Raw genomic sequence first — 7,589 nt, forward strand, 5'->3', positions numbered from 1 at the left:
TATGTGTCAGGAGGTATGGCTACATATCACGGTCACACCTGATTGTGTGAGAAGGAAGGAGAAATCCTAAGAAATGTTCCTAGGAGTCATTTCCGTTCTACTTAGTGGATCAGCGTTTTCTTACACCCGTTTACTCAAAATGTGGCCAAATGACTTTAATGTCTAGACCTGAAACACCTGCTAAGAGATGTGCTAACAAGGTGCAGTCACACGCACGCACACACACACACACACACACACACACACACACACACACACACACACACGGAAAGCTCAGTCAACCTCTCCTTTAATAAAGCAAAATAATTTTTAAAACCTGAACATTAATATAATAAGGCCCAGATAAAACTCTTTGATGGCTTCTTTGGATTTATCAAATCGAACAGAACTGCAATAATAATAATATGATTAAAAAAAAAGGATTCCAAAACATTCCCACTGGCCGGCTGCAAAGGATAAAAATCAAGTCTCATTCAACATTTTGTCTCATTAAATATTCTATTTCACTCTGAAATATGTCACATTCCTGAAGTAAAGTCATAGCCTAGTTTTTGTCTTGTAGAATATGCTGATTCACTTCAAAAGTTCTTTTTAAAAGAAATTAATAATTTTAGTCAGTGAGGACACATTTAAATGATCAAAAGACTTTTAAAATGTTACAAAAGACTTCTGTTACAGTAAATGCTGCTTTTGAACTTCATATTCATCAAAGAATCCAGAGAAAAAAGTATCATGGCTTCCAAAAAAATATTAGGCGGCAAAACTGTTTTCAGAATTGATAATAATAAGAAATGTTTCTTCATATTAGAATGATTTTTGAAGGATCATGTGACACTGAAGACTGGAGTTATGGCTGCTGTAAAATCAGCTTTGCCTTCACAGGAATAAATTACATTTTAAAATATATTAAAATAGAAAACAGTTATTTGAAATCATAATAATATTCCATAATATTACTGTTGTCTCTTTGTATTTTTGATCAAATAAATGCAGCCTTGGTGAATGTAAGAGACTTTCAAAAACATTAAAAATCTCACGTTAGCGTACATCATATGTTAGTTAAATAGATTGTGAACAGTTGACTAAAATTTTGCCCTTTGCTTTCAATATTCATTCACTGTTTAAGTCTATGACTGTTGAAGTACCTTTGCACAGGCTGACATTTTTGTGTATGCCAGGTTTCGGTTGTTTAATTGCAATTATGTTTAAAATTACAATTACAAATCTCACTCCAGCCAACGGAGGTCTTACACAGACAGGCTGGGACCAGCACGCTCCGCTCACACCTCAGCACCCTGTCATCTCATCCCCCTCATCTTCTCCCTCAGCCTCTCTCTTCTGTAATGAGGAGAAAAAGAGAGAGAGGGGGGAAACGTGTGTTTTACAAGGGCTGAATAAACCACAACCCAGTCCAGAGTCCAAAGAACAGATGGGGAATTTCTGGAAAAGAGGAAAACAATGTGATACCTGAGGTAAAATTTGTATTTAACCATAAAAAATGTACATATGTTGTCACCTCACATAAGTCATCTGATCTGTTTACTAGATACAACAACACCTCTTTTCTCCCTCTTTCATGATAATGTCTGGATAATGGAACTGAGTGGAATGGAATCCGAATATTTTCCATTATAGAAAGCAGCAGCCACTGCCATAGCAAAGTGTGTGTGTGTGTGTGTGTGTGTGTGTGTGTGTGTGTGAGTATTGATCATAGAGGGTTATTCTCCAGCCAGGGTTTATTAACCTCTGTGATAATGACAGAGCATTTATGTACACAGAGTCCCAGAGGAATTGTGGGATTGCAGAAGACAGAGACCCTTTGGGTATGCTCAGAATGGCATATTGCCATATTACTTGTACTTGAAAAATTAAGCAAATTTTCTTTATGCATGGATGACCTAACATTTGATACATGAATATCCCACAATGCGATGTGGTCGACCTGACCTTCCATTTCAAGTGTGAACAAAGAACCAGAAATAATAACCTTGAAATTAACCACTTTCTTTGTTCATCTACATCAAACTACAAGTTAGGACATTTTTGCATTAAATTAAAAAATATTTTTGACTCACAATTCATAAAATTAAACATGTAACATATTATGTTCATTTGACAAATTGATATGTTGCATACTACTGTTTAAAACGCATACTTGCAGAATATCATTGCATATTTCATATTGTTTCATGTACTATTTTAGATAGCATGCATAATATAGTGCATACTATAGTATATGGTATACTACATTTCCAAAAACATTCAGAATGTGAAACAAAGACTCAACACATGTAAACTGATTACAACCAGAATTTAACCAACTGATTAAGACTACTTAACGGGACAGTCTAAACAAAAATGAAAATGTTGTCATCATTTACTCACCCTCACGTTGTTCCAAACCTGTATGAGATTCTTTCTTCTGCTGAGCACAAAAGAAGATATTTTGAAGAATTTTGGAGACCAAAAAGTTGACGGTAGCCATTGACTTCCACAGCATGGAAATAAAATACGGAAGTCAGTGGCTATACTGTCCACTCTTTGGTTAATAGCATTCTTCAAAATATCTTCTTGTTATTAAAATGAGGGTGAGTAAATGATGACAAAATTTTCATTTTTGGGTATCTTTTTAAGACTTCTTAAAATACAAGACCCAAAAATACTTAAAACAAGTAAATAAATAAAGCAGGAGGGATGTATGTCAGTCAGATTTGAGAAGTGTAATAAATACCATATACATGTTCAGTATTGACACTAGAGCTATGGCCATATTCACTGTCCTCCATTCCTTGTCTCCTTCTTTTAGCCCCTTCCTCCTCCCAAACTACGGTGAAACAGCTTCCTCTATAATTACCAGTTATTAATTTTAAATGAGTCTGTTAAGGCGTTGCATGATTTTAATACTGCATGTTAATATCAGATCCGATGAGATTGGGGGAAGAGGAGATGAGAGGGGGATGATGGAATGGGTGTCCTCTCTCAACCATCATTAGAGAGGGACGACGTCCGTCCATCAGTCTTCCCTTAATCCAGTCACTCACACACTTGCTGTGTGTGTGTGGGGGGTGGGGGGTGGGTATCTCTGGTATCACCCAGAGCATTTTTTTTAGAATTAAACATTTCTGCCTCTTCCTAAATTTCATTTTTGGCCTTTTGCCACTTTTATTGAGAGAAGCATAGATATGGCAATGGTGAGGTGAGTTAAAGACGTGGCCTGACAGGTACTGCACATGCTATAATGTGGCATTTTAAATACGACTTGGGTCATCCTAACCCTGCTACCTTTGCAACTGTCTCACTTCCTGTCTCCTGTGCAACTGTCCTAATAATGTAGATATAAAATAAAACAAAATAAAAATTGATTGGTGACTAAAATAAAATAAAATAATCTGCTAATCACTGGCTGTGTTTCAAAAGGTCAAATAATTGAAAATTATTTCAATTTTGAGCACCATGTATAAATAAATAAATAAACAAACAAACAAACAAATAAAGTATAGTATAGTATAATATAATATAATATAATATAAATCATGTTACCAACATGAGCATCATGTAAGCAACATTATCAACGTGTCAGAGAATGTGGCTAGGCCACTTAAAATTTTAAAAACTCCAAATTAAACCAGATTTTTAACATTATGTTTGCAGTCAATGGTACGACCAAAATCTTTTATCATGGTGCTAAAGTTCAAAAAGTTTTTATTTCAAATTTTAATAACCATATAAATTAATTTCTTTTTTTTTTAAATCAAACTTTAATAATTTTCAATGTTAATAATCAAATATTTGATTATTTTATTTGATTATTTTCTCCTTTAATATGAAATTTTATGGATACAAAAGACAAGATTATTTTATTACTTGTAGCAAAAGTTTCTACTGTTGCATGGTATACATCGTCATTCCCAAAGCTACATTTTGTTCTGAACCAACAGATTGTGTATGATGACAAACCATCACAAAGACCTAAAAACTAACAACAACAGGTTGACAGACAGGATATGACAAACAAACTACATGAAATGCATGTGGTGTGAGAGATAAAACTTAAAGCAGCTTGGGATAGAATGAAACCGGTCCACTCATACCGAGAAACTCTCTCGCTCTTCTCACATCTCTCTTTTCTTTCTCTCTCTTTCTCCTCACCCCCAGCCCCCTCCATCTCCACCTCTACCTCTCTCTCTCCCTCTCTTTGTGTTCTGTATTCCAGGGTCCTTTCAGTGCCTAAAGTGGCGCTTGCTGCAGCTGAAGTGTCTGTGCATGTGTGCCCGAGCCTGCAATTCACCAATTTCGTGGAGGTGTAGAAAGAGAGAGAAAGAAAGGGTGAGAGAAAGAGGGAAGGAAATGAGAGGATGATGTGGGGTAAAGGAGTGAGCCGTTCTTGTACTAGCACATGATACAGAGAGAAGGTGCAGATGGAGAAAAGGAAAGGCACGGAGCCAGGGGAGCACTTTCGCATGACTCACGTCAGGGCTTCAATGCACCTCTTAAAGCAAAGACCACGCTCCGCTTTGACCTCCACATGAAAAGCGGTGCAGATAATGTCACAGCAAGGTGATTTTACGAGGTCGCTAGATAGCAAGAAAGCAGGCTGGGTGCATAATAGGGAAAACATACATTTGAGATTAGAGCAGAAGAAAGTCCTGCCGATGCCTTTGATACGCTGCAGAAATCAAAAACAAGCTGTCGAGTGTGATTTTACGTGTCTTGATGAATTTAAATGATAAGAAGGGCATTTTTAAATATTTGCTGTACACTAAATCAGTGCTTTCAACTGGTGGGTTGGTAAATTGTTCGGGTTGATAGGGTCATGGACACTAAATGAAAACCAGCACTAAATGTAAATAAAATATTACATATTTGGTATAATACCAGTCATATAACCATATATATTTAGAACAGAGAAAAAAAAAACGTATCAACTTTTAAAAGTGAGGAGAAAACGCTTTGCTCATCTTTTGTTGCTGATGTCAAATCCTGTGTGCCCAATCAAAGCATTTTACTACAAATTTATCTGTCACTTGGAAGAAGTTAGTTCACTTTGGCAGATGTTGCATGATATGCTTTCACTCTCAAAAAGCATGAACAAAACTATACAACAGGCAAAAATAGGACCTAGACTTTATTAAGTATGGGGAGAAGATTTGAAACAAAGAATTTCACCACCTGTTCACTTGGGCCCATTGTGTTGTAAGAAATTGATTTAATTTGAAATAACTGTTTTCTGTTTAAATATATCGAAAAAAATGATTTATTCCTGTGATGCAAAACTGAATTTTCAGCAGCCATTGCTCCAGCCTTCAGTGCCACATGATCCTTCAGAAATCATTCTAATGCTGATTGAGCACTCATTCTTATGTTGAAAACAATTGTGCTGCTTAATATATATTCAAGGAAATATTGATAAAACTTCATCAGGATTCTTTGATGAATAGAAAGTAAAAAAAAAATAAATCTGCATTTATTTGCAATTTATCAAATCCTTGCTGAATAAAAATATGAATTACTTTAAAAACAAAAGAAATAGTGTAAATATGGCTTGTGCCAAATCTGATCTGAGCACTTAACAAAAAACTAGTTGAGAACCACTGATCAAACAATGAGGCAAAATCAAGTGTGAAAATCACAAAGGTAGCTGCAAAGTTGTTCAAATTACCTGTGAAATTTGTCTGCTAATCTGTGACTGTTTCGAAAGATCAGCAGCAACTAGGGTCAACGCTGAAATGATTTGAACTTTGAGCTCAGTCTTACAATGCTGATGCTTACATCCATACAGTTCAACAGGCCTTAAAGTGGAAGTGAAGGAGTCAGTCAAGTTTACATTATTTAGTAAACTGAATTCCACTTTAATAAAAAAAAAAGGGTGCCGCCATCTTGCAATATCACAGCTGTCACAAAGCAAGGCCAGACACAACAGATAAGTGCAAAACAGGATGGTTTTATTGACTTGGTAAGTGGATGACTGGAATAGGTGAGTTAAAGGCAGGTGAATGTCAACACAGTGAATGGTTCCAGGGTGCTTATCTGAGTTCTGATGGAGAGGATCGTATGCCGGTTACGTTGGAGATCGTGGAGCCATTTCCACGGAGTCGTTGGAGGATCGTGGGAGGAACAGCAGGTAATTCGTTCTAGGAGATTTTGGGCAGAGGGAGTCCAGAGTAGTTCGTAGGAGTGAACGGTAGACCGGACAGTGAGTGGCTGTGCTGTGTGTGTATTTGTAGTGTGGCTTGATTGGTGACAGCAGGTGCGGGTGATCAGAACTCAGGTGACTGTGATCGGGTAATTATCCTGGATGGTGACTGAAGTGACTGTGATGACTCCCTGACAACAACGTGTGACGTCACAGGGTTGGTTTGCTCTGTTGGCCAGCAGTGGTGGACGAAGTACACAAATCAAGTACTTGAGTAAAAGTACAGATACGTATAATAAAATATTACTCCAGTGAAAGTAAAAGTACTCCTTTTTCAATTTTAAAAACAGATCTGACCATCTGATTTTCACCAGTAAGAAAAAAGTGTTTTAAAGCTTGTTGTTTTGCAGAACATCGCAGTTATATATGACATGAGAATAAGGCCTGAAGTTAGGAAGAACATTTTAAGGAAAATATAATTATATTTTCATAATGATTTTTTTTCTTCTCAAACCTTGTCTGTGGTGTAAATACACCCCTGGCCAAATGCCCCCAGAGGGCATCACTTCCCACTTTGATAATTACTGTAGTTACCATGTTCATCACATCATTTTATTTTCCTCCAGATGTAATCTATCTAGGTGGTTGAATAAAAATATTTAGACTTTATATCTAAAAATTACCTCAACTTAGCACCAGCAAGCTTGTTAGCATCAGCTAACAATATTTACTTATTTTCAATATGGTTATGAATCAGTGGCGGCTCATGGGTTTTAAAATAGAGGAGGCACACTAATTGTATTGGTCTGGGGATCCCTGCCAATTATTATTATTTGCTTAACCACTTTAAAATGGCTTTTTGGTTGCTTTTAGTCAGAAAACTTAAAGAAAACGACCCACATACAGCAAGATAATATAATTTCACTTACCTGGCCTATCACTTGAAGCAAACATCCATCCCTTCTTAAAAGTCTGTTAAAAGAGCCGACTGCTGTAACGTTAGCCTGTATCCAGCTTAGGCATGTTCTCCCTTTATTTTTAATTTGTATATAAACTGTTTGAATGACAGCTTAGTAAATCTGTTGGCGATCAAATATTCAATATCGCTACTCATAAGTACTTAGTATATTATCAGCGCAGCGGGAGACGTTCAAATATCACGTAATTTACGTCTCTATGATGATTGGTTGATATACCAAAAGAGAGGCTAGCTTCCCCTACGAGGTTTCTTTTCTCAACACTCTTCAGCGCTGAAAGTGAACACTCGATGGTGATTTATTTTCACCTCAAAACTTTGGGGAAGCTGTGCCTCCCCGGACGAGCCGCCACTGTTATGAATAAACATTCATATCTGTCTACTCGGCTAGTTAATCCAAACAATATAACAATTTATACTGTTGATAAACAATATAAAAACAGACGTCACATAGGGCTAAATGCGTAGCATTTTAATAAA

General features: G+C 36.5%; 1 protein-coding gene across 1 annotated transcript in view; it reads right to left on the reverse strand.

The window, feature by feature from the left end:
• Window positions 1–1,191: 1,191 nt before the first annotated feature.
• LOC107736894 (mitotic-spindle organizing protein 2-like) overlaps window positions 1,192–7,589 on the reverse strand; it is a 40,644-nt gene continuing 34,246 nt past the window's right edge. The window contains exon 6 of the mRNA XM_016548282.1: window positions 1,192–1,338. The gene's annotated coding sequence lies outside the window, so the exon portion shown is untranslated. The remainder of the gene's footprint in view (window positions 1,339–7,589) is intronic.

The sequence above is a fragment of the Sinocyclocheilus rhinocerous genome, unplaced genomic scaffold (genome assembly GCF_001515625.1).
Source record: "Sinocyclocheilus rhinocerous isolate Xijiao unplaced genomic scaffold, SAMN03320098_v1.1 scaffold192, whole genome shotgun sequence".
NCBI classification, from domain to species: domain Eukaryota; kingdom Metazoa; phylum Chordata; class Actinopteri; order Cypriniformes; family Cyprinidae; genus Sinocyclocheilus; species Sinocyclocheilus rhinocerous.